This window comes from Pelodiscus sinensis, chromosome 5 (assembly GCF_052426305.1).
Source record: "Pelodiscus sinensis isolate ZL-2025 chromosome 5, ASM5242630v1, whole genome shotgun sequence".
In the NCBI taxonomy this organism is placed as follows: Eukaryota; Metazoa; Chordata; order Testudines; family Trionychidae; genus Pelodiscus; species Pelodiscus sinensis.
In genome coordinates, this window is record NC_143056.1 from 126,605,773 (window position 1) to 126,623,106 (window position 17,334).

The window sequence follows — 17,334 nt, forward strand, 5'->3', positions numbered from 1 at the left end:
GGTGTGGCTTTGGGCAGAAGGGGCGGGGATTTGGCTGCTTTCCCCAGCTGGGCCTCCACCCGCCTATGCTGAGGCCAAACCTGGCAGGAGTGAAAATGCACTAGGGATATACAGAATTAATGGCAGGTTCTAGTGCCTGCCCACCCACCACACAGACAGTTAGTCCCTACATACATCTCCCCGCTGCACACACACCTCAGCCAGCCCACAAACCCTGCCAAGAGACCCCACTGGCTTGGGACCTTGCAGGGGACACCCAGCTTCTGTTTATTCCTAATACCTGGCTCGTTTTCCCCAGGGCTCCCTGGACTCTCTGCTCTTGTGGCCTCCTGCAAGAAGAGCCCATGCCCAGCTTCAAGCCTGAACCTTTCCTCTTACAGCCCCCAGCCCTGATGGTGCTCTATAGCCTAGGGATGTTAAATATCGGTTAATTGAATAGTCTGGGGGGGATCTCTGTAACTGGTCTGTGAGGTGTCTAGTGGGCCTCGCTGTCCTCTTTGTTCCAGAAGCCCCCAGAGCCGCAGGATATACACGTAACTAGGCCTTGTGTGTCCTCTCTGCTCAGTAGAGACAGTGAGCTGGCCCCCATGTGATTCCTTCCTTCCTTCCTTCCTTCACACATGCCTGGAGTGTGACAGGGATCAAGTTTCTCTCCAAGCCTGTGTGTCCATCAGAGCACAGGACCTGGGCCTCCTGAGGAAGGGGCAGGGTTGTGTCAGCCTTCCCCTGTCTTTTGGGGCCCCTCAGTACAAGGAGTGAAGTTGGGGGGCTGCTCAACCTCACAGGGGCCCATCCGGGTGGGCAGGGAGCTGCCTCTGGCCTTGCAAGATCCCATTGGGATGAAGAGCAACAACCTGGAGACTGGAGGGGCCATGGTAGTCTGGGACCTAGGGTCTATTGGGGTGGGATGAGGAAAGGGGGAGGTCCCTCCTGAGGCAGCGGTAGATGTCTCTGTCCTACTGCCTTCTCCTTCAGTTCGTCATGTGCTCCCCTCCTCCTGGGCAGTGCCTGACAGCACCTCGGAGAGGAGAGGCAGCAGGAAACTGATCTACCAGCACGGCTTCCTTCCTATTGTGCCTCCTGTTCACCAGCTGGGTAGCAGCCATGATGCCTGGTGGGAATTAGGGTGCGCCATGAAACAGCGAGTGGGGCGGATGGGGGCCGAGAGGAAGGGAAGGAGCCCACAGGAGAGACCGAGCAAGGATGCTCCTTCCCAGCCCCGAATCTCTGCTCCTCCACTTGTGCAGTGACAGAGGCGGGAGGGGCGTTTCTCTGGGGAGCGGAGCATGTAGCCCTTCAAAGCACTTCAGCAGCATTGGCCAACTCCCCTTCTCAGCCCCGGTCAGGCTGGGACATTGCACAGCCAAAGGAAACCAAACCACAGAGCCCCTGTGAGTTGGCCACAGAGAGGCTGGGCGCTCTGACTCCGAGCCCCGTGTTCAAGACACTAGACTTTCCCTCTTCCAGCGCTTTAGCGATTCAGCTGCACAGTAGAGGGGTCCAAGCGCACTCGCTCCACAAGGGTCCAGCCCCAGCCCTCGGGGTGTGTCACAGGGCCCAGACTTTGTTGATCTACCCCAAAGTCACTCCCTGCCAGACAGGAGCTTCTCTGTTTGAAGTGCGGTTGCTGGTTCCACTTGGTCTGCTAATGTCCCAGTCAAAGCAGTTTCTTTAGGGTTTCTCCCCTGCTACAGCAGCCTGAACAATCCTGTAGCCTCCCCTATCACAGCTCCCAGAATCTGCCTTGCTCCTTTTCCTGGGCTGCCAGTGCCCTTTTAAGTTACTCAGCCTATAGTACTTAGCACTGCCTCCGTGCAAGGGACTGGACTAAATGACTAGCAAAAGCCCCTTCTAGTCTTCTATTTTTATGATACTGTTCCTCCAGCAGCAGCACATGGGGCTCTGTTCCTTGCCCTCATTCAGTGGAGGGTCTGTAAAGCCCGTCCCAGGGAAAGAGGCTGATCTAGGGGCTGAAGAACCAGGCTGGGATTTAGGAGCTGGGAGCTGAATCCCCAGCTCTGCCAGAGTCTCACTCGCTGATCAGGGGCTCTTTTTTTAGAAGCACCGGGGTGCTCAGTTCTGCGCCAGGTCCCTCCGTGAAAACTGCTTTCCGTTAGACATTGAAACAGGTGCTGCTGAGCTATTTTATGACTGGGTTGAAAACCGAGCTCCTAATCTCTCTGGGCCTTGGTGCCTCATCTGTAAAATGGGGATAAGAATCCTGTTTTCCCACTTATCTATTGGCTTGTGGGCGCTGAGGGGCTCTCACTCTGGGTTTGCCCAGTGCCAGGCAGCCCAGCCTCTCTTAATGCCGGTAGGCGCTACGGCCGTGTAAGCAATAGTGCTGGCAGGAAAATCTCCGGGAGGCCGGTGCATGATGATCAGACATGGACATTTTCTGGCCGACGGAGAGGTGTGTAGACTGAGCAACTGGAAACAGGATGAGTCTTAAAGTGCCCCTTGCCCAGAGCGCTAGGTCACACGCCCGTTGCTGGGAGTAAACCCCTCGGCTACCCATCCTGGGAACCCTGCTTGCTCCTTCCCTGCCTCTGAAGGGAACCAGAGAGGCTCTGTGTTCATTAGGGAGTCCAGGCGCCAGATATGGCCCGGCACCCCCTGGACGTGGAGTGGGTGAGAGGGCACTAGCAGCCGCACCTGGATGCACGGAAGGGTGAATGCTAAACCCAGCCGCAGGAACAGTCTGAACGCTCCCTCTGCTGGGCACATGGGGGAACTTCTGGCTGCTACCAAGGGGAACCAGAGGGATTGGGGCAGGATCTGGGCCTCGCAGCCAGAGAGGCCAGCAGGGCAGGCTCCAGACTGGCTTTGCTGGGGAGTGGAAGGAAGACTGGGGGGAGTGGCAGGAGAGTGAGGGGGCTGTCCAGGGAGGTGCAGCAGGAGGCTTGAGATCCTGCTCCGATAACCCAGCTCGTGCAGCAGCGGAGGCCTTGAGCAAAGAAACAGCCTTTAGAAGAACGAGCCAGGGGCTCCCTGCTCTGCCAGGCCTGTCCGTCCCATTCCGGCCCAGCCACTTGTGTCTTCCTGCCACCTTCCTCGGAGTCAACAGGCGACCTCTGTTCAGGGCCAGCCCTGCCCTGCAGCAGTCCCTCTGCTGGCCTGATGGGATGAGCCACTCTCCGGCGGTCCCAGCCCAGCTAGAGTGTGTCTCCGAGAGCTGGGCTTTGACGCGGTCATCCCCTGTCACAGCCTATCTGGCCCTCTCTGTCTGTCCTTCCCTTTTGAGGGGCAGTCCCCCCGCATGGCATGGCTGCCTGTGACGTGACACGCATGGAGTGTGACTGCGTGAGGTCAGGGCCCGGTGGGGCCCAAAGCGCCCGGTTAAAGCAGCCCTCACCCACAGCTGCCTGTGCCAATGCCCGGCCTAGCTCCGGATGCAGCGTGCCTGCCTGCGCGGGGTGTGGGGGGCATCGGCACTGTCAGGAGGTGGGGATTGGGGCGGGGATGATACCAGTGGGGGTTTGAGGCAGAGAAGGGGGCTGGCAGAGGACAAGGGGGTGTGAATTAGCACCCAGCGAGTGAGGGCTGGCGGGGGACATGACAGGTGACAACCTACCGACTAAACTGTACAGGACCCACCATTTCAGTACAGGGCCGGATCCCTGCAGATGCCTGTCACCTTCTCTCTATTGACTCCTGTGGGGCTGTGCCGATTTACACCACCTCTAGTCCACCCTGTTGCCACCTGGACCTCGTCCCTAATGCCTTGGGGCTCCAGCTGGTGCTGGGTTAGCAAAGGAGGAAGGTGCCCAGACAGCTCTCTCTGGGGGAGGAGCTTTGCCCAGGACCTAGCTGTTGCTTGTGCCAGGCATTGCTGGGCTGCAGCCAGCGATCCCCTGGCAGCCTCCCCCCCACTAGACTGGCCGTGAAGGAACGAGTGGGCAACCAGCCCCAAAAGGGGAGGGGAAGAGCCAACAGGAAACCACAAGAACAACGAATATCTCACAGCCCACCGAGAACAGCCCTGGGATGCGTCTTTCAGGCAAATCTTCCCGAGCGCCCCGGAGCTCTCCTTCAAGCTGCCATCACTGAGAGGGAAAAGTGACTGGATCCCGACAGGCTCCACCTGTTACTCCCTGTGGGGCGTGCTGGTAAACCCAGCTCCGCAGCGCCCAGGAGTCAGTCACCTGGTGGAGTCTGGCCTGTGGGGAAGGCAAATACCCAAACCAACCCCTGGTCAAAGAATATTCCTGGTTGCAAAGCCAAGAACTCAGCTGTTAGGAAGTGCCCAAAGTCGGGTTGCTTGTGCAGCCATTAATCCAGCCTCTTGGGTGGCTGCTTATGAGACACCCCCCACACTGGGTAACCTTGCGCCTTTGGCACAGAACCAGCAGGCAGGACTCTAGGGCAGTGGTCACCAACCAGTAAATCGGGATCTGTTGGTGGATCTTGGAGCCTCTGACTGGATCCTGACTGGTTTGGCCAAGAGGCTATCAAGTGCCGGCACTTCAGCTGCTCTCTACCCCCACTGCTGCTCATCTCCTGCCCTTTGCCTTGGAGCTGCCCCTCCCTCTGTAGAGCCTCCTACTTCCTGGGCAGGGCAGAGGAGGGACAGGAGGGTGCTGATGTCAAGGTGACCCCTCTCCCACTCTGTATCCTTCTCCACAGAGCAGAGAGGGGGCACAACAGGACCAGGGATGGAGTTTGCTGGCTGCTTTAGGGAGTGGTCCAGGGCCAGAGCAGGGGTGAGCCTGCCTTAGCCTCACTGCACCACCACCCAGGAGCCACCTGAGGTAAGCAATGCCCAGCTGGAGCCCACATCCCGAACTCCTGCCCCAGTCATGAACCCCCTCCTGCACCCCAAGTCCCTGCCCTAGCCCCGAGCACCCCTGTATCCAAACGCCGTCCCACAGCCTGCAACTAGAACCCCTCCTACATCCCAAATGCCTGCCCCAAGCTCAGCTCAGAGTCCCTCTCGCACTCCAGATCCCTTAATCCAAGCCCAGAGCCTGCACCCCAACCCTCTGCCCCTGCCTGGTGAAACTGAGTAAGGATGGGCAAGGCGGGAAGGATGGAGTGAGCAGGGGTGGGGCTTCAGAGAAGGGGCAGGAAGGAGGCAGAGAAAGGGTATTTGGATTTGAGGTGGATCTTGGATTGCACTTAAATTCAAAAAGTGATCTTGTGCTTAAAAAGGTTGGAGACCCCTGCTCCAGGGGCACGTCTACACAGCAGGGCTAAGGTCGAATTAAGCTACGCAACCTGAGCGACGTCAATTGTGTAGCTTAAGTCGAAATGGCTTAATTTGGCTTTTGGTGCTGTCAACACAGCACTCTTCCTTCGACTTCCCTTACTCCTTGTAAAATGAGGCTTACGGGAGTCGCTGTAAGAAGTCCTCCAGCTCAACATTATTTCAAAAGAAAGGCTTGTAGCGTAGCTGCGCTCTTTGTTATTTCGGAATAACATCAGTTATTCCAAAATAACGCTGATGCGTAGACGTACCCTTAGGGACAGAGTGAGCAGCTGAGACCCATCTCTTGCCCAGGCCCAGTGCCCTTCCAAGAGCTGACTTTGTTACCTCCCCGGAGCAACTACACCCTCAGGGGCTCTGAGGAACTGACCTCGGTCAGCAGGAGCCTCGAAGCCAGTGCAGTGAGGTCCTGGGGAGCAGCTGTGACTTGAGACAGCTGAAGGGAGAGGGTGATCCAAGGAGCTGATGCATTGAGAGCAGGGAGGCAACAGAGCAATCGTACCACATGGACACCAGCTGGGCCCTTTACCGGGCAGGCTCAGCAGAGAGACCTAGGATGGAACAGGCCCTAGAGCACGAATTCCCCAGCCAGACCTGGAGATGGCCCCTGCACTGGGCTGGATTCATAGCCTGAGCTGAGCTCCTTGGGGTACAGAGGGAGGAGCACTGAGTGTTTGCTCCCCAAGCATCTCTTCTATTCTGAAGCTGTCAGGCACCGGTATGGTCCTCACCCCCCATGGCAGCAGTCTAGGGGCTGCCCCAGCTGGACCTGGCTGCCAACAGTCCATAGAGGAATTCATCAAGGATCAGCCTATTGTAGAGCTTGTAGGGCCATGTGGGGAAGCCGTCCCTGCTCTAGGGTTAGGGGCTGTTGGTCTGCATGGCTGTCCGATGCTGCCTACTGGCACTAAATGAACTTCCAAGTCAAACAAAATGCTCCATTAGAGCCCTCCCCCGCACCGCCCGCTGTCTCAGGTGTCAGGCAGCAGTGGCCCAGACAGAATGTGATCGGCAAGCAGGATCTTACACAGCGAAAAGACACCTTGTCTTGCCCCAGACTGCGGTGCCACCACGTGGGTAAGACCCCAACGGGGAGGCTTTGCAGCTGTCGTTCCTGCTTGTGAAACTCAGACCGTGGGGCAGGGGTGCTTCCTGTGAACGTGCTGTTTATTGCATAACGCAGCACCCTCCTCCAGCACTGGGTGGAGAGCCAGCCGGCGAGCCCGGATAATAATGAAGATAACGGCCTAGCCCTGGAGCCCGACCTCTCCCAGTTCCAACTGCCCTGCGGCCGGGGGAGCAGACTGAGCCTGTGTCTAGCTACCGCTTCATTTCCTGCGCCTACCTTGCCCGGGCGGCCCATTTGATAAGCAAACCGAGATCTGCCCCAAAATAACCCAGCGTGAGGTGCGTCATCAGGGTAAGATTTCTGGTTGCTTCCAGTAAGACATTAACTTAATGCATGAAATATGATTTCAGGCCGCAGCCGCTGGTTGGAGGCGGGGAGGGTATGCATGAGAAAGGAGGGGTGAGTGGAAAATCGCTTCTGCTGGTGACAGCTCTTCTCACTGGCAAGAGCTTATTACGAAGGGGGAAAAACATCTGAAATTGGACAATTAGCACCGCAACGGCCGAGCTCTGTTGCTTATCAGAACCCACCATGCTTGGGTGGAAGGACAGATGGCACCTTCATCTGGCCTCTCCCCGAGGGGACCTTTCAGCCCTGGTCTGGGGCCTCCTCAGCTGTGTGGAGTGCGAAAGCTGGCTGGGGAGCTGCTCAGAAGGAAAGGGGCTGTTGGGTCCCACGCTGCTGCTGAAAGGGGGGGATTGTCTTTTGGGGGGCAAGTGGGGGTCAAATAGTCCAGGGATGTTCCAGGAACCTTAGCAGAGAGAGAGAGAAGAACAATGAATTTATCCAGAGCAGCTGAGGCCAGGGCTCATGGGCCAGAGCCTCCAAGGTGTTCAGGTGTTTGCTGATTTCCACAGGAGGAGGCCTCTTGGAGGAGCTGGCCTCAGAGCTCCTGCTGTTTTCTCTTAGCCTTTCCACGGGGACTGCGTTACAGAGCGGAAGGGTCTTTTGTGGAGCCCCCCACTTCTTTCAGAACGGTTTTTGAAAGTACCATGGCAACTGAGCCAGACTCCAACCCTGCTCACTCTGCCCCCAGGCCATTGCTGGACTTCTCACTCCCACAAGGCTGACGGAGGCTCCTGTCTCGGTGCTGGTCAGCTGATGTATTAAAAGGGCAGTAACCGGGCCACCCCTCTGCTTTACTTGGCATGCATGTCCAGGGGGCAAGGTGGGGCTGAGGAGGGGGCAGTTACTCCTCCTTATGGCCCTGCGCGGTCAAGACAGTCTCTAGTCCTAGACAGTCTCACGTCCCAGAACGTGCTAGGCCTTTACGCACCCTAACGCGATGCCTGGGGATGGGTCTGTGCCTCTCTGGCTTTACAGCAGGGTGGGGGGGGGGCTTTTTTGGGTCAGGGCCGCTGACCCACAGAAAAATCAGTTGGGGGCCACACACAAGTGAGAAACAAACAAACAAAAAACCTTCACCAGCGTGGGCTCCCCAATGCTGGGGGGATCCCTGAGCCTGAGCCTCAGGGGCCAGAGACAGGCAAGATGGAGGCTGCATCCATCCCAAGTTTTCCACCCCGCTTTACAGCCATGGAGCCAAAGACCCAGCTCTGTTATCACACAGCCAGGAACAGGCTTCTGAAGAGAAGCCACGTCCAGCCACCAGGGTTAGGGGTGGGAGAGGGAGACACACCTGTAACACACCTGTGGGTCATACAAGCACAGAACAAGAGCGGTTCATTTCCCCCCTACACACACACTGGAAAGCTTATACTCTAAATGGGTTGGCACACTGACAAAGGAGTAGCCAGTGGGTGTGGCTGGGGAGAGACACCAAACTCCCTTAGCTGTTATTTCAGTTATTTCCTTGCGTGGCAATGTGGTCTAGTGGCTAGTGCAGTGGGCCAGGACTCAGAAGACCTATGTCCTATTGCTGAGTGACCCTGGGCAAGTCATGTCGCTCTGTGCCTCAGTTTCCCCTCCTTTGTACGACCCTTTGGTGCTAGGGATTGTTTCTGATTATCAGCCTTAGACACCGTTCCTATCATCCTGTCAGCAGGCTAACTCTCTGCTGCACCCTTCAGAGCTTCAGTCTGCCCATCACCCACCCCCGTTTTCTTTGCCCTGCCCCTCCACCTTCTGATCCCTTGCCCCAGTGCTTACAGGCTGTAAATGAGCCCTGGAACTGACCCCCGAGGAGCAGCATCACTGTACGACGAGGGATGCAAAAATACTAAGTGCTCTCCCAAAATACAGAGCAAAGCCTGGCTCCAGCATGCCTCCTTGAAGACACTGTCCTTTGGGGCAAGGGTGGTCTTATGAGGTGAGCTGGCCCTTTAAGGGGGTGGCTGCCCCCCGCCAGGCTTACCCCATGTGCCAGGTAGAGGAGAGAGGGGGACAGGCTGCAGCCCACAGCCTAGAGGGAGCTGGCAAGAGACTCTAAGAAGAGCGAGTGGGTTGGGAGCGTCAGGGCAGGGACCCGGAGGAGAAGCCACAGTGATTTTGAATGATGTGGACAGACAGCCTGCTTGCTGGGGGTGGCTGCCCCTACTGGTGAGAGTGGGTTCCCCCTGTCCTGCCCCTTAGTGGGAGGGTGCTGTCACGTGTGGGAAAATGGTGAAGCCAAGGTAATTGACTAGCACCAAGGAGAACGGCAGGGTTAGAAGCTTTGTGTTTGTCTGGATTCCCCGGCTGATATCCCCAAAGGAGTGGATTTCAGGCGGGCTGGGTCACAGCAGTGCCCTGACAGCGCTGGGACCTGGAGCAAGCAAATGAGTGAGATGTAGGGGAAACTGAGGCAGGGGCGACACCTGGTGTTGGGTATGGAGGGGCTGCTCCGTACAATCCGAGGCTTCAGGAGCTAGCGTGATGCAGGTGACGCAGAGGCCGGCTTGCTGTGTGTCTCAGGAGCAAGGGCAGCGCTGGCGAGCTCACCCATCCCCCCCCTCCTCTCCTACTGCACAGAACCGGTAGCGACACGCAAGGAAAAATCGATGTGGAATTGCAAAAAAGCAGCAGCGAGGATCTTTTTATAGAACGCTGCCCCACTTGCATCCTTCCTCCACCCTGACCCAGAGAGACTGACCCCTGGTTAAATAAGTGGTGCCTTCCCGCGGGAAGCCAGCTTAAAAAAGCAGCAGCGAGAGACTGGCGGGAGAGGCGGCTGGAGGAGGGCTCGAAACACTAGAATATTCCACCCTGAGGCTCTTCCCTTGCCCTATCCTCTGCGGGGGACGGGGGGGGGGGGGGTTCCCAGCTGCCTTTCTTGCTCCTGTGTGCTGGGCACACTGTGAAGTCCGGCAGACATGCCCTGGGAGGCGTGGCTGCTGTGAGGATGCAAGTTTGGATTCCTGTGTGAGGGTAGCCACGTCAGTCTGTTTCAGCAAAAACCACAAGGAGTCCGGTGGCACTTAAAAGCCTGACACATTTATCAGGGCACAAGTTTTCACGAGCTTCAACTCACTTCTTCGGATGCTTGAAGAGAAAAGCAAAAAGCAAGGGATAGAGAGATGGGAGTGCGACATGGGTGCTGATTCAGTCAGAAGGGATGTGGCTCAGCTACAACAGGGATGAGAAGGGCAGAGTACCTGAAGGGGAACTTACCTCCTGTCATGTGAGAGCCCGTCCATGGTGCTATTTAAACCTCTTTTGAGGGTATCCAATTCCCACACGAATTCCAGCTCAGCAGTTTCTCCTCCCAGTCTGTTGAAGGCTTTTTTTGGGTTTGGCTTTTGCTGGAGAATGGCAGCTTGGTATCCTGTCACAGAAAATCATCTGGCAAACTCCATGAAGGGAACCTAGTGGTTCTAGTCCCCCGTAGACAGAGCAACCAGGGCGTCTGCTGTCAGGTGAATGCTGAAGTCAATTCAGCTCCACCCACATGCCCCATCCCAAAGTCGGGTGCTGCTCACCACATCTGTGTCCTGGGCACCATCCTGTCGGGGCACTGGGGGTAGAATGGGGCAAGCTCAGTGGAGAAGGGACTGCAGTGAGCCCGGGGCCGGGAAGGATTGATCTGTGCAGCTGGAGTCACAGTGCTTTCTCCAGGGCTGGGGGAGGGAGGCCCGATGCGGCAAACATCCAACAGAACTGTTCCCCGGGAAGGCGGAGGGATTAGTGAGGTCCCACGCCGGTGGCTTTCGGGGGGAGGCTGGGCTGGAGCAAGGCCTGGCATGAACTCTCCCCCCCCCCGGGGGCTGGCTGCCATGCTGAACTGCAAACTCCCCCTGCAGCCACAAGGGGGAGCCTCGCAGAGGAGCTCTTGGAGGAGCTTGCAGGTGTCAAAAGGAAAGGGGACAAAAGAGGGGATACGGCCCCTTCACCATGCCAATTAGAAGGCCTTGGCTGGAGGGCAGCTGTGAGGGGGGAAGGTCCCCTTGCAATGGGGAGAGAGGGGGATGAGCAGAATTCCGTGTCGTCTACAACCTCAGATCCCGGTGGGGGGTGTTTGCCATGCTGCATCCGAGTCGTTTCCATGGAAAGCCTGCGCACTTATCCAATGTCCTATGGATTACACAGACAATGGAGCGAGAGCAAAAACGCACTGGCAGATCTGGGTCACCCAACTTAGCCGCTAAATTAGCTACAGAGTTAACTGCCTCGTCCCTGTCATCGCACCTAAGCAAGGAGGCTGGGGAGTGCACATGTAGATGCTCCTTATAAACTAGCTCATCCCTTGCCCACAAAAGAGGCACTGCCATTTGCAGGAAGGTCAGCGATCATGTGGATGAGGCTCTCATCCCAATTGGGTGCTACTGGATATGTGTTAATTTTGTCACCATCCATCTCTGAAATACAGTCCTTACAAAAAAAGAAAAACGGGCCCATTGTGGCAATGAAATTAGAGCACGCACAGAAGAGTAAAACAACCCCTACAAGATGCCATGTTCACCTCGGGGGTCGCAGGAACAGTTGCATGGTATTGTTTGGGAAATAACACCGGGATTGTGTTAATTACACGCTGTATCACAAGGCAGTATGTGCCCAACTGGCCAGTGTTAGAATTGTGTAGCTCTGGCATTCCATGGCATTTGAATGCTTAACTATCCAACCTCAGTGCTCACTTTACGAAGGCTTTTCAGTGGACCAATATACGTATAAAGACATTAGTATAGCATCTGGCAATGATGGTGTGACCTGTGGTTCCAACGCTGGACATGGACTTAGGAATTGTGAGACAATGATAAGTTAATCACAAGTAGAATGTATTTTCCCTGTTTGGTCTGACAGCAAAGCTTTCCCATAGAGCTAGGCACTGGCAGGGTGGTGGGTTACATTGGTCTGCTGATATTAATGATGGGAGAGGATATCTTTGTCTTATAACCTCCAGCTAGTCTTGATACTAAGGGCCAGATCTCCAGCGGGTGTAAATCAGCATAGATCCCCAGTGGAACTGCACTGGCTTACACCAGAGAAAGAACCCAGTGCTGTGCTGACTGACACTTCACCTATAGCTAGCGGAACTGCTTTCCCGCACCCAAGGGAAGTACGGTAGTTCTAGTATGCCCATGATCCAGATGTGGAACTGAGGTACGGAGACTAGGGCTCAGACCCTCCAAGGTGCCTAGCTGTCACGGTGACTAAGTGATTTGCCCAAGGTTACACAGCTAGTCTGTGGCAAAGTGGGGAATTGAGGCTGACGATTGCTCCCAAGCAAATGCTCCAACCCCTGGACTGTCCTTTTTCTCCTCTTCTGTGGCCCACACCCCTTCAGGATCATTGCATTGGGAATTCCCTTTGCTGCCTCCTCTGCAGCACCCTTTTGGGCCACCTTCTCCCCTACAGCCTCCCACACCAAGGAAGGGACCCCTTTCCCCCCTACACTACTGCTATTGTGATGCCAGCTGTCTCCCAGTTGGCATAGTACAGTTGGTCTTGCCCTTGTGGACAGGGTCCAGTTGTAACCCCAGTATTTGGGGATCCATGCGGCTCCCTGGAAACTACCAGGGCTGCAGGAGTTTTCTTTGCATTATCTGGTTCTGCCAGTAGGGCCAAAGCAGATCATTGCTGTTGAGGAGGCTTAATCAACCCCAGCTGACAGGGACTCCCAGCAGAAGTGGTATGCAGCGGCGCGGAGGCATCCCTCCGATGGGAAGGGTCATCACATTGTGTCGTTTGCCAGGCATGGGGGCATGTGATGCTTACTGCCCCTGGGCTGTGTCCCTGTTGCTCATGGGGTGATTAACCCCTCGGGAAAGGGCATCCCAGATGGTCGTGACATTGCTTGCTCAGGCTATGTGAAAGGCCGGGAGGGGCGGGAGAGCAGGGACAGAAGGAAAGGAGGCAGGAGATGGAATCGGATTGCTGGCAGGGAGGAGCTGGAGAGGAACTGGCAGAGGGAGCGTTCTGTAGAGTAACTCCGTGTCACTGATAAGGAGCCCGGTGCCAGGACAGAGCAGTTTCAAGGAGACTCTGGTATAGCTCCAGTTTCCACTCAATAATGCAAGATGCAACAGCTGGCAGCCCTGTGGAGTGGGCCCAGGAAGGTGCATGCACTCACTCGCTCTCGCTGACAATTGTAGCCACACCTGCGGCGATCACAAGCCTCCTCCTTCAGCCAAGGGGGACTCTTCCTGGGGAACAACGGGAGCGAACGCAATGTCTGTGCTGCGGCCACTTGCCATTGCAATATTGTGTTGTGCTGTTGTAACCCACATGCCTGCTGGGTGTAGTTTGTGTAGAGGCACTTAGACCACTCTCAGAGAGAAAGAATGGGTTTGCTCTCCAGCTTGAACCAGCTGGCTTTTAGCTCATGCTGCGGAGGCTCATGCATGAAGCTCCAGAGGTCCCACGTTCGGTTCCGCCTGTCGGCATCACACTGTCCCGGGGCAGGGGCAGAGCATCACAATGCTGCAGCGGGACTGGGTGTCAGAAGGCACCCAGCAACGTCGCCATGTTGGAACCCCATGGCATCCTATCCTCTGGTGAGCCAGAACGGAAAGGGAACATGAGACATTCTGGAGCCTGGTGCTCAAAGAGAGGTGCACACAGTCACTCCAGTTTTGCAAGTGGCCAGGCAGCTGCATGACCATCCGAGCGCATCCAGAGTGCCCTGGGTGACTGCAGTACTTCTGCACACAGGCTAGGCAGGCAGGAGAGGATGAGTAATGAGCGGCACCTAATCTTGAAACATCAGCCCTGCAATGTCTGGCCGTCCTAATTTGCAGGATGGCCTCGTCGAAATCAGAACGGCTGGGCTACACTCCAGACAGCTGGCTCCAGGCAAGCCACCGGGGACGGGGGGCGACGCTTGTCAGAGGTGGGACAGTATGCAATTGAATGCTTGTCGCTCCAAAGAAGGGACAGCTCTTCCAGCTGCTGTTTCCTGGGCAGGCTGGGAATGGGATAAGTATGGCCAGTGTTCCTGGGTGCTCCTAGGCAGTTGGTAGAGTGGGAGAGTGCTGGCTTGGAGAGGTGGGCTAAGCAGTGTTCACCTAGGAAAGGTGGAGCTTTCTCAGCAAAAAGAGCTGGGCCCAGACCCTGCAGGGTGATTTTCATCACACTGAGGGGATGGATGCAGTCGGAAGTGAAACATCTGCTGAGGCCTAAGGGTGGGCGGGGAGCTGAGGGGTACCCTCTTCTCTTGCATTCGTTTGGCTGCTGGCTGGCCCTTCCACAGGAGGTTCCCATTCTTACTGATCTCTAATTAATCTGGGGCATAGCAGAGGGAGCGGCAGGGAGGGTTCAAGCCACTCCGGGCTCACGTGAGCTGCCACTGTGGTGTCTGCACAGCCGGCTGCCTGGGCAGAGACTGTGCTGCTGTGGGCTTTGAAAAAACTGAGCTGCTGATTTTTTTTAAAAGTCCGTTTAAAATAAACGACTGTGAAAGGTGCCAGCTGAACCTCCTTGGAGACCAGAGCTCTTTGACTGTCTCCAGAACAGCCCTGGCTGCCCTCATGCGGCTCCACCCCATCCCAGAGGGACTGCAGTTATGGGGCAGAGGGGCACGTGGCCTCAAGGCCTATTCTGTGGCCCCAGGGTGGGGAACCTTTTTGGGTCAGGGGCTGCTGACCCACAGAAAAAAAAACAGTCAGGGGCTGCACACAAGTGAGAAGCAAAACACCATTAAAAAAACCAACAACCCAACCCTTCACTGATGTGGCCCCTGACTGAGAAGCAGAAAGGCATTCCCCACGTTCCCCTCGCACACCAGAGCCTGGGAGGCCCAGGCTCGTAGATTTTGAGTGCTGCAGTCCCACAGGGAGGCGGTGGGGGGGGGGGGGGCTGGAGTGTCAGCACAGGCTCTCTCTGAGCTTTGAGGGCCAGATCCAGGCAGGATGGTGGCCACATCCGGCCCCTGGGCCTTATGTTTCCCATCCCTGCTGTAGGCCGGTAGGTGGGGAATGTGTGTGAAACACAAAGCATACACTTGCCCTCTTCTTGGTACACCATTTTATCTGATCAGACAAAACCATCACTTGCTATGAAAATGCCCTAAGAAAGCCATAGCAGGGACAAAGAGTTTAAGAAGGGTTGTGTGTGTGTGTGCATGTGCGTGTGCGTGTAGTGTTTAAGAAGGACAGTGTGTGTTGAGAGAGTTTAGGAAGGGCAGTGTGTGTGTGTGAGTGTGTGTATAGTGTTTAAGGAGGACAGTGTGGCTACGTCTACACTGGCATGATTTTCCGGAAATGCTTAAAACGGAACAGTTTTCCGTTATAAGTATTTCCGGAAAAAGCGCATCTACATTGGCAGGATGCTTTTCCGGAAAAGTACTTTTTCCGGAAAAGCGTCTGTGCCAATGTAGACGCATTTTTCCGCAAAAAAGCCCCGATCATCATTTTCGCGATCGGGGCTTTTTTGCGGAAAAGAAATCTGTGCTGTCTACACTGGCTCTTTTCCAGAACAGTTTTCTGGAAAAGGACTTTTGCCCGAACAGGAGCAGCATAGTTTTTCCGGAAAAGCACTGAGGATTTTACAGTAGATCATCAGTGCTTTTCCGGAAATTCAAGGGGCCAGTGTAGACAGCTGGCAAGTTATTCCGGAAAAGCGGCTGATTTTCCGGAATAAGTGGCCAGTGTAGACACAGCCTGTGAGTGTACTGAGAGAGTTTAGGAAGGGCTGTGTGTGTGAGTGTGTGTATAGTGTTTAAGAAGGACAGTGTGAGTGTGTTGAGAGAGTTTAGGAAGGGCTGTGTGTGTGAGTGTGTGTATAGAGTTTAAGAAGGACAGTGTGAGTGTGTTGAGAGAGTTTAGGAAGGGCTGTGTGTGTGCGTGTAGTGTTTAAGAAGGACAGTGTGAGTGTGTTGAGAGAGTTTAGGAAGGGCAGTGTGCGTGTGTGTGTAAAACAAGCAAGCCTGACCTTTCTGGTGCACAGAGGGCTCCCTGCAGGATAGCTGTAAAGCCCAACGGGAGAGGAGGAGCACGATCAGTCACTAGCATTGTGGTTCCCAAGGCAGCCGATAGCCACAGTAGCCTGGCTTGTCTGCTGCGCGGAGCCCTGGGAGAAGCATGTCACTCGGTGTCTCCTCCCGGATCCCTGTCAAAACTGCAGTCTCCAAGAAAGGCCCTTCTCTGCCGAGCACCTTGTCACAGCCTCTGTGTTTGGGAAACATCTGGGATTCCTTGGCAACCGAGTGGCCCTGTGCCAGGTGCCCATTGCCAGGCCGGTGCTTGGGGTGTCTGAATGGGCCAAGCCACATTCTTCCTGCGGAAAGTGGACGTCAAAGACGTGCATCTCCATCTCAGCTGGGGGGATCACACAAGCAGGAGGGCGTGAGCCACGCTGAAAACCCGAGCCCTGCAACAAGAGCAGGAGTAGCCGGTGCTTGGGGACGTCAGGCCAGATTCATTGTGGCTGGTGCAGGAAGGAATAAATTACCCCCCGCCCACCGCCAGACTGAATCCATTTACCAGAGGGAGAATTTATCCCATAGAGAAGCAGGATGAACTGTGCCCATCTGACTGGTGGGTGGCTAGACAGCAATGGGACAGTTCCTAAGACTAGCTCCATTGCAGTCATTGGCTCTCTGATTTACACCCGTTGAAGATCTGGCCCCACGGCTGTCCTGAGAGCCTTGAAGAAGATCGGCTGCAGCCTGTTTCTTCTGCAGAAAGCCCCTCTTTTTGCCAACTTCCCCCCATGCAGAAACTATGCTCTAGATCAGCAGCACGTCAGTGGAGGAACTGGGAACAGAATGCAGACGTCCTGACCCAGGCACATGCGCTGTTCACTAGACCATGCTTCAAAAAAATCCCCGTCCAAAGATGATCTTAAATATGACACTGATGTGTAACTTGCTTTATGAACTCTGCCTTCCCTGCTGGCAAAGTTTTTCAGTCCCCCCCCCTTGAGAGAGTGTTTATTGCTGTCAGTGTATATGACAACTTCCCCCAGTATCTCCCACCCTCTCGCTCATTCCCTTTGCTCTGCTGCAGAGATTGCAGGGACCTGTTGGTTCTTCTACAGTCGCAATTCTCCAAGTCAGAGACTTCTGAGCCAGACAAGACCTGGCACTGTAATGAAGACAGAAGCCAAACGCATCAGATGGCTTTAAATGTCAGTAAGAGGTGCAAATGCACCCCTCAAGGGACAATATGTCCCAGAGCTATGGTATTACACAGACGCTCTGAATTCCAGTCATCATATCCAACAGCCTTACTGTATCCCAAAGCCATGATAGTACCCAGCCGCTCTGAAATCCAGAGCTGACATTACCCAGCCGTGCCATGTCCCAGAGCCGTGATATTACACAGCTCCAATGTGACTCGCATACTTGACAGCATGCAATGGAAAATGCTGCACAGAAGCTCAAGAGGCAGCTAGCTGGCTCTGGCAGTGGAGTTTGCCACGGTGTGTTTGGGAAATAGGAGAAGGGTATGATAGTGAAAGAATCAGAGAAGCAGAGTGGGAGGAATAGAGAGAGAAGTCAACAGAAGGAGGGCAGGAGGAAGAGAAGCGGATGCACAGAAAGACAGCTATAGGTGTGCTGGAGTATTAAGTCCAGCTGTCTGCCTACTTGTTGGTTTTTGTCCTTCCATGCTAGAAAATGATCTGTCATGAGAGTGAAACAAGCGTTAAGGATTTTTGCTTTGTTGCCTGTTTTTTCCCCAACAGA

General features: G+C 55.3%; 1 protein-coding gene and 1 pseudogene across 4 annotated transcripts in view; both read left to right on the plus strand.

The window, feature by feature from the left end:
* Positions 1–6,602, plus strand: part of LOC149524381 (uncharacterized) — a 51,728-nt pseudogene extending 45,126 nt beyond the window's left edge.
* The window catches only part of DAGLA (diacylglycerol lipase alpha), a 169,882-nt gene that overhangs the window by 11,798 nt on the left and 140,750 nt on the right, over positions 1–17,334 (plus strand). For 2 of the 4 annotated variants that reach the window (XM_075928460.2, XM_089778749.1), the window contains exon 1: positions 6,500–6,626. The exons of the other annotated variants lie outside the window; for them this stretch is intronic. The gene's annotated coding sequence lies outside the window, so the exon portion shown is untranslated. Of the gene's footprint in view, positions 1–6,499; positions 6,627–17,334 lie in introns of those variants that run through there. 4 annotated transcript variants of the gene reach the window in all.